Here is an 8,915-nt window from a genome sequence, read left to right as displayed (position 1 = left end):
TAATATAATTCGCTTACTAGTCACTAACCTAACCGTTAAGAATGATGTATAAATAATTAGACAGTGAAATGTATAATTATTTTGACATGTCTGCAATGGAATGGACGGATCGCGCGTTGTATTTTGTAGCAGTTGTGTTAGATGCATTGGATACGTACCACGTACGATGTTCTGTGTTCAGGTTAAATATTTTATACATAGGTATTTTTAGACCATGAAATTTTCGATTTTCTTCATCGCAGATATAATTCGTTTACTCAACGAGTAGACATACGAAACAAAATCCATCGATACCATAAATCTTTGCGAGTCTTTAAATGACCGGTCAAAAATTTGATATATTATTCTTATAGACTCATTGTTGTTTTTTTATCAATTTATTTTTCCTCTTCGGTAACAACATGATATATTTATCTATTCAACGAACTAGTTTTAAATTATTTAATTCGTTCAATCGAATGATACATTTTAAAAAACGAATGTTATTAATATAATAAATACCCCAATGAATTAAATCAATTTCTGAAAAAGATACTTTTATCAACATCATAAACCATATCTGAGGTATTTACTATAATTGGATAGGTACCTATATAATATTTTATTATTAGCTTTGTCTGAAACAAAATAATATGATGTACAAAAATAAAACACCAATGATAAATCCCTTCAAACAAACAGTTGTGCCGAATGTATAGGTATGTCACGACAAAATAATCACTTCTCGTTGGCACTCGAGAGATCTTGATCGAGAGCACATATTTTGTATTTACTCAATGCAATATGTTTATATTATATTATGCCTGCGTATGTGTGTATATACGGTCCCAGTAGGGAATGGGTTCAAAGCAACCCATAGTAAATATAATTATTGCACTATCTTTACTATCTATATAGTGTTTTCACCAAAATACAATAATTTTCAACGTATTCTAAATATCCTGACTATACTATACGGATAAAGCTTTTAGTATTTATGACTATTATGGTGTACACTAACCACAGTTTTAAGTTTTCGATTTTTTAGAGTACACTGCAAATGTTCAGTCTAAATTATACTTAAAATTATTGTTCGTAGTTTTAGTATTAATAAAGTTAATCATAAAATATTAAAAAAAAAAAAAAAAATTAAGATCACCTATAGACAATCGTATAATTGTTTTTTAAATTTAAATTCTATGAATTTGAAGATATTAAGAAACTGCAGTGTTCATATAGTCGTTTAAAAATTATAAAATATAAATCATGTTTGTATAAAATTATTCATATTAATCAACTATAAGAAAGCAATTATTATTATAAAAATAATTTAAAATTTTAATTTTGCAGTTTTCCAAATTTTTAAGTTCTTAGGTAATAATTTATTTTACATAAAACATAAAAAAAATATGTAAAATTTAGTCTAATAATATTATTGAATCTATTAATTACCTTAATTAACAATACAAATTTTATAAATCATTAAATGTTTTAGTATAAATTTTATATTGTCGAAGCCTCTATACCAATTAAACTTATTATAACGGATTACTATATTTACTGCATAATATATAATTAAAACTAGGTTTAATTTCAAACTATAAACTATTAATTTAAATTTTGATTTAGGATTACTTCAAATATATACCTACATGACTTGATTAAGGTATTTGCCGCTCATAGGCTAAAATAAATTTACCACCTAATTCACATAGGTAAAATTTGCTTTTTCGTTTCGACCGTTAAAATTTGCCGCTTCTTAATATTTGCCGTCCTAGGCTCTAGCCTATACAGCCTAAGCGGTAATACGGCCCTGTATAGCTACATATCGACACATCAACTATTTATTTTTACAATTATACCTAATATAATCTCGAAACTACAATAATTGACGAAATAAAAAGTTATTGCTTATGATACAATGCCTAATTTACTACGGGCAAAGTATACTTTGACCGGTTAAAGTATAATTCTGCACGGCCAAAAGAGTATTTTAATGTATTGTCCGAAAACACTGGGCAAAGTATTCATAGGCCGGGCAATCTAAAGAATTGCCCGAAAGTCTACTTTGCCCGTAACATATATTATATATATATATATATATATATATATAAATTAATATATTATAATAAAACATGCGTCAATAGCACGTAATACGTAAGTACCTCATAAATAATAATTATTAATAGAAGGTGTATAATATACTATATACCAGAATTATACGAGAATGTACGTCAACTTTATTGATCACGTATTAAAATCGATTAATTTGAATTTAAATGGTTGTATAAATCAATTAACCAATTATTAATTACAATAACAACGAAATGTTTGAATGTTATCTTTGACGAATAATTTATAATGCTGCGAGTACAATTTTATGATGTATGCATTTTTAATAAGTAATGTATTGTTATTTTTATTTTTTAGTGATAAAAAGATGCACGTGATCACCAAACGAGTTAGTAACCATGTAGATGCTAACAAACTTTCCGATTATCTAAGAGTATATTATAATTGAAATTATGTAATATGATTTGAGCTGTACGAATAGAATGACGATGAATCACGTGAATATAAAGTTAAATGTGATTTATCCGCATTCTTTTCCAAGTTGAAAGTTTCGCGAACAATAATTATTTCTGTATAAATAAGAACCACATTCAAAATAAATAAAAGGTTTTTTTGTTTTCCCGCACTCAAAATGTCAACATTAGTTTTGTGTGAATCTCATAGTTAAAATCTAATTCACATAAACATTTTTAAAATGGATAACTACTCCGTTTCCGTTATGTGTTTAAATAACGATGTGATTCATAACGTTGATAACATTTATCAATACACGATGGATATTGAATAGGTATTACGAATGTAGAATCTAATCATGTGAACTACGTAAATGAATATTATTATTCGTTTGCGTCGTTTGGGTTTTCTGAAAACCAACGGCAAACTAAAGATTTGGCATAGTATTCTGAAAGGGGTTGTGTACCACCCTATTATAATATATAATATATTATATACACGGGTATACCTTATATTATGGCAAAAGAAAAACGCCAATCGGCCAAATCTCTCGGGGTAAGGCTATATATAGGCACATACACATACGAGACAATGTTGTCTCGAAACGATTTCTGATTGCGATTCCCTTGGTTTTTCTGTTATTCGTAAAAAAAAAAGAGGAAGAAAAGAATCGACCACTTCAGCTATTTCGCGCAAAGCACAATATTGCGCTTTACTTATACATATATATATATATATATATAAGAATAAAAAATAAATAAACAAAATCACCCGGCCCCCGAGGGTGCGGTCAAATATTTGGCAAAACGGTATAAAAGGTTTTTGGTTTCAATTGTTCCCCGGGGTGCAAAGCGAGTAAACGAGCCCCCCTCTGAAAAAAAAAGGAAAAGAAGGTCGCACACATTTTGAAAAATAAACACCACCGCCCACCGGATATATACGTGATAATAATATATATATATATACGCATACATATGTCTATCCAAACACCGTCGTCTCCAGTGTCCTACTACCCTTACAGAACCATGACGCAGTGTATTATTATTATTATTATTATTACTACTACTATCGTTGTTAGTGCTATGTATGCATTACGCACACAAACAAAAACTTCAGTATTAAATTTCAAAAATTATATTGCTTGTTTTCGATTTTATTTTTAAATAAATATCCATAATATTATGTATTCTGTTCGTTTGAACAACATACTGCAGTGAATCCATTTATGATTTTGTACCTATATTTAAAAATATTTATTATTGTTAATGTGAATCAATTAAAACTAATATAATTAGGTATTTAAGTTTTGAAAGTTTTAATAAGAATTGGTAAACTTTCCAATATTAATCATTTATTATTTATAAGTGTATAAAGTTGTTTAAACAAGGGATGTATAATGATATGGATATATTATAGTGTGTGCTATGATATACTTTTTAAATAATTTCTATGAAATATAGACGCTTTAAACTAAATCAATTAACATTTACAACCACTCGTTTATTATATTAAAAATACCTCAATAATATAGGTACAATTGCACAACAATAAAACTGACTGCAGTATTGATGAATCTTTTCATCTTAGAAATAATTTTAAACTATACTATTTTAAATCATTTTTAATAGTTAAAAAAAAAAATTATACTTAGTTTTGGGTTTTCAAAATTAAATTATTCTTTATTTCTATGATAAAAACTAATAATTATAAACAAAATGCAATAGGCAGAAACATTTAAAATTATTGTTAATATTTTTATGTTTAAGCTTTTTCGTGTCTTAGAAATCTTCAAAATATGCAATAGGTATACAGTATACATATATTGTTTAAAATATTTTAGTATTTGTAGTTTTATACAATTGGAAAAATTAAAAAAAGTCTCATCCAAGTCAGCGTTTTGAAAATATCAAACAAATTTGTGTTCAACTAAACCAATGTTTCGTTTCTGACTTTAATATTAGAATGAATTGGCCTAATATTAAACTCATGTTACATAACTCGTTCAAAAATTAAAATATCGTAAAAACAATGTACAAAAACAAATATGAAAATGGTAAAATTTACTATAAACGTTTAAAACATAATAAAATATTCACCCGAATTCTATGATGAATAATGATTTAAAAATGCAGATGTTTAAAAATTAAAACATAACAATAATACTGCGGAGGTATGCTTCTTTGTACATAGATTTGGCACTTATCACGTTATTATAATATTAAATGCATCACATTATCGTTATTATAATACCAATTTATATATACGGTGTAAAATTTTTATCATCCAAGAGATCCGCCATCATCGATTTAAGTCAAATAAAATTGGACGTACGCCCCAACAGCCACAATGCGACGGACAAACGCATATGACATTATACAAACAGAAATTAATCTTAGCGCGGTGTGTGGGTAAGAACAAGGGATGTAGCGATATCTGTTCGACGATGAAAAGAAATTGGACGAGATAAGTAATTAGAGTGGAAACGACAACGTCGTCGTGTACCGGGGGCCAGCTATATATTATGTATCATATACATTGCACAACGCAGTGGTCCTAAAAGGCAGTATTAAATTTAATATATATACTGTACTTGACAGAGACAACGGACTTCAATCGGCACAAAGTTATGTAATTCACTACAAGCACCAACTGTAAAATATATTTATGTACAACGGTCACCAAATAATGGAGTATGGACGTATACACGGACCGCAAAGGCCATAATACGTACATCTGATGATTTATTTTGCCGAATATAACAATAGCAATAATATTATAAATAAAGCCGAGCAGCCCACAATGACAACTCCGACAGTCGTACACAGTTTACGTACTGCAGCTAGTATTCAATTACGCAATATACGTACAGTTTAAATAACAAATAGGTATACGTCAATGCAACGGCGAATTACTACAATTGTGTGGTCCCGGTGGAAAAGGCAATTCTTTCCGGGACAAAGGAATAGGAAGTAAGATTTTCTTAGGCATATTTTACTCCCGGTACAATATTCCTAGGTCGTTCTTACCTCGAGTAAAAGTATCCTAGAATAATGATACCCCAACGGTATAAACCACAAGTTTAAGTTTGACTTCAATACCGATGCAAAGACTTGTGTCTTTATAATAAATAATATACATAGTAAGTCGACCTTTGGATAAATTTACATCAATATAAACGCGTAGGTTATTATTTTATTTTTATTATAATCATTCGGTATAATCATGCGTCCAAATCATGGGATGATTGTGTAGGCTAATTTAATAAAATATTGTATCATGTTAAAAATATACGAGTTTGTTTAATTTAATATCTGTTTTGATAGTAAAATAACTAATGTTATTTCCTTATATTCACCACACTGCAGTCACAAAAATATTTCAGAGACATTTGACTGTAATTTTTTTAATACTCGGTTTTTCTGTAAAATATTTCCGTCAAAATGTATTCTTATGATGAATATTATACATATTATATAATATAGGACGTGCACACTGCGCTAAATTGTATCCAACGACCAACGTCTATAGAATAACGTTGAGTCAATATTATTATATATTGTATATACTATACAGTGACAACTGACAAAAAAATATAATATGATAAAGTGGTCGAAAAAAGCAAGAGTGCTGTTGATCTATAATAATAATATATAATATCGAATGCTCTCGACAACACTTATAGTTTAGTCGTCGCGTATTATTATATACTGTAGCGAAACGACCAATTTCAACGTTTACTCGATTTATTTACACTGCACGTGTCACACCATATTATTATATGCATTCTCTTATTTGCGTGTTTTATTAAGTTTATAAACGCACGCCATTTCGATGACAAGATAGTGCTCAAACAATGGTAATAATAATAATAATAATATTATGTAGATTTAAGTTTGACCAAAAACTTTGAACAAAAGTGATAGATTAATCTAACGAAAATATAAATAATTGGATATACAGAACTTATTGAAGTTACATTCGAATTTATACACGGTTCGTCGTCGATTGGTGAAGTCTGTATGAGAAACATGCACAACGAAAACGGTTTAGAAATAGTACACGAAAACTGCCCTCTAGATTCCCCTAATATCAGGTGCCGATATGAAAAAAAAAATGACGTATCTGCCACCGGAAGACTAGGCGACTTTCGTTAGGAAATACATATATATATAAAATATAAAGTACATGATATTTTACGAGAGCTGCTGAGAGAGTGATGTGACTTCATGACAAACATATATAATATATATTATATACATAAAAGTGTGTTCCTGCATAGAATACTCGAGGGGTAGGTCCTGTGTGTCGACAAACCGATTACTGTCACATCAGTCACTGCCTTTACAATAATAATAGTAATAATAATAAGGAGAATAATCCTCAAAAAAACACGTCTTCCGCTGATTTTGGGGAAGACCAACGTCGGGTCCAGAAAGACTAGCTTCTCGTACATACGAGTCCCCAGAGACGTCGTTCGTATATATCTAAAAAACGGCGTTTTTCCAAATCCTACTCAAAAACGAGCATACCATACCAGGCTGCAACGAAGGTGGTTCGATCTATTACAATCAATGACAGCGGTATAGGGGAACGATTCATAATTATTATTTCAAATGAACAAAACAACTATATGGAAACAGAAAAAATGCTTAACCTGTAATTATAAATATATATTACATTTTAAAACCGTTTTTCTACAGGTACATACTAACACAAAATTGTACTCGTGTACTAAACTTCATTTTGATGATAATATATTAATATTAATAATTAAAGCTCTTAAATCAAACGCAAGAGTTCAAAATAACTTTTTACTTACAGGATTCAGGACATTTCTATTTGGCCTTCTCTTGTGCGTTTCTTTGTTTCTCATCTATCTCAATTGCGTCGAATATATCCCGTTCCTTATAGTCCACAGTAGCCCATTATCATGAACTGTATTTGCGTAATTTATTAGCAGCCGTCTATTTTAACCTTTATATTGTATATCCTGTAATTATTCAACATCTATCTTAATTGTGTCGAAAAAAATAGTTCTTATAAATTATTATAAGACACATATTATAAATAAAATATCGATTGAGTATTGAGAATAAGCAATTTTTTGTGGTTTATAAATAAATACAGAAATGTATTATTCCGACAACAGTTACTGTCGAAAAGAGCGAAAAGCTTGTATAAGAAATACGAAAAGCTCTAATATTATAGTCAGCTTTTAGTACATTTATGTTGTATTGCGAGTAAAAATTGGAATGGCGCCTTTGCGTTTTACTGTCACTTCTGTAACCGGGTAGTGAAAAAGTTTGGACCAAATAAAAATTTGGCAGACCTATTTTAAAAATTAAATGGCGCCCCAGAGCGTAATATAATTCAAAGGGACAAGGGTCGTGCGTATCATACGTATACATATTATAAGTAAATGTTATCAGTGGCGTTATTTGTGGAATGCAATAAGGGTGGTGCGCATTTTTTTTAATATCCGGCATATTATCATATTATAGAACCTCGAATGTCAAGTCACATGTATTGTCATCTTAAGAGCAAATCGATAGGTTTTGAAACCTATAGGTACTCATATATATAATACCAACTGCTGATATGCATGTTAATGTTTCATCCATGGAACAATGTGAAACATCACTCCACCCTGAATATCATATTATGCGTTACTGTAATATTTTTATGCATATTATAATATATTATAATATACAATATAATATTGTGTCATTTCCATTATCCATTAAGATCTGAATGCGTTATGCGTCATCCGTGGTCGTATATTATATGCATATAATAACTCGATTCATTTTTCGAATAATGTGATGTATAAGTAGTTTAAAAACATGGTAATCAAATAGCTTATTAAAAGTGACCCTACCAATGGCGTTATAATAATATTATAAATTTTAATGTACAGAAACTTTTTTTTCCGTACATTATAATTATATAACTGAAATATCATAAAAACAAAACGGTTATAATATTGCAAAGTCATCGCGTGCACCTCCTACCATATTTTCATTTAATTTTTTTTTCACGTAGACGTTTTGAAAAGTTTTTAAGTTAACGCATTATTTATACGAAGAAATTAAAACGTCATATTATTATAATCATAATACGAACAGAGATATTATATTATATTCGAATGAAAAGTTTTTCTTTAGCTTTCTGCGAATAATGATGACCGTTTTGGAGCGGCTTTAAAAACTGTCGTTGTTCGAAAAAAGTTTCCAACGCAAAAATAGGCCAGCAGGCAATATTATACAGTTGGAATAAATATTTGTTTTTCCGTTTCAAAAACTTACCCAATACGTTTCGAAAACAAAAACTCCTAAACCGACCTATTTCTTTTCTTGTTTCTCAGCGTTTGTATAGGAGCCAATAAATATTATAATATAATATTGATGTTC

This window comes from Aphis gossypii, chromosome 2, assembly GCF_020184175.1.
Source record: "Aphis gossypii isolate Hap1 chromosome 2, ASM2018417v2, whole genome shotgun sequence".
In the NCBI taxonomy this organism is placed as follows: Eukaryota; Metazoa; Arthropoda; class Insecta; order Hemiptera; family Aphididae; genus Aphis; species Aphis gossypii.
This window is presented reverse-complemented; position numbering follows the sequence as displayed.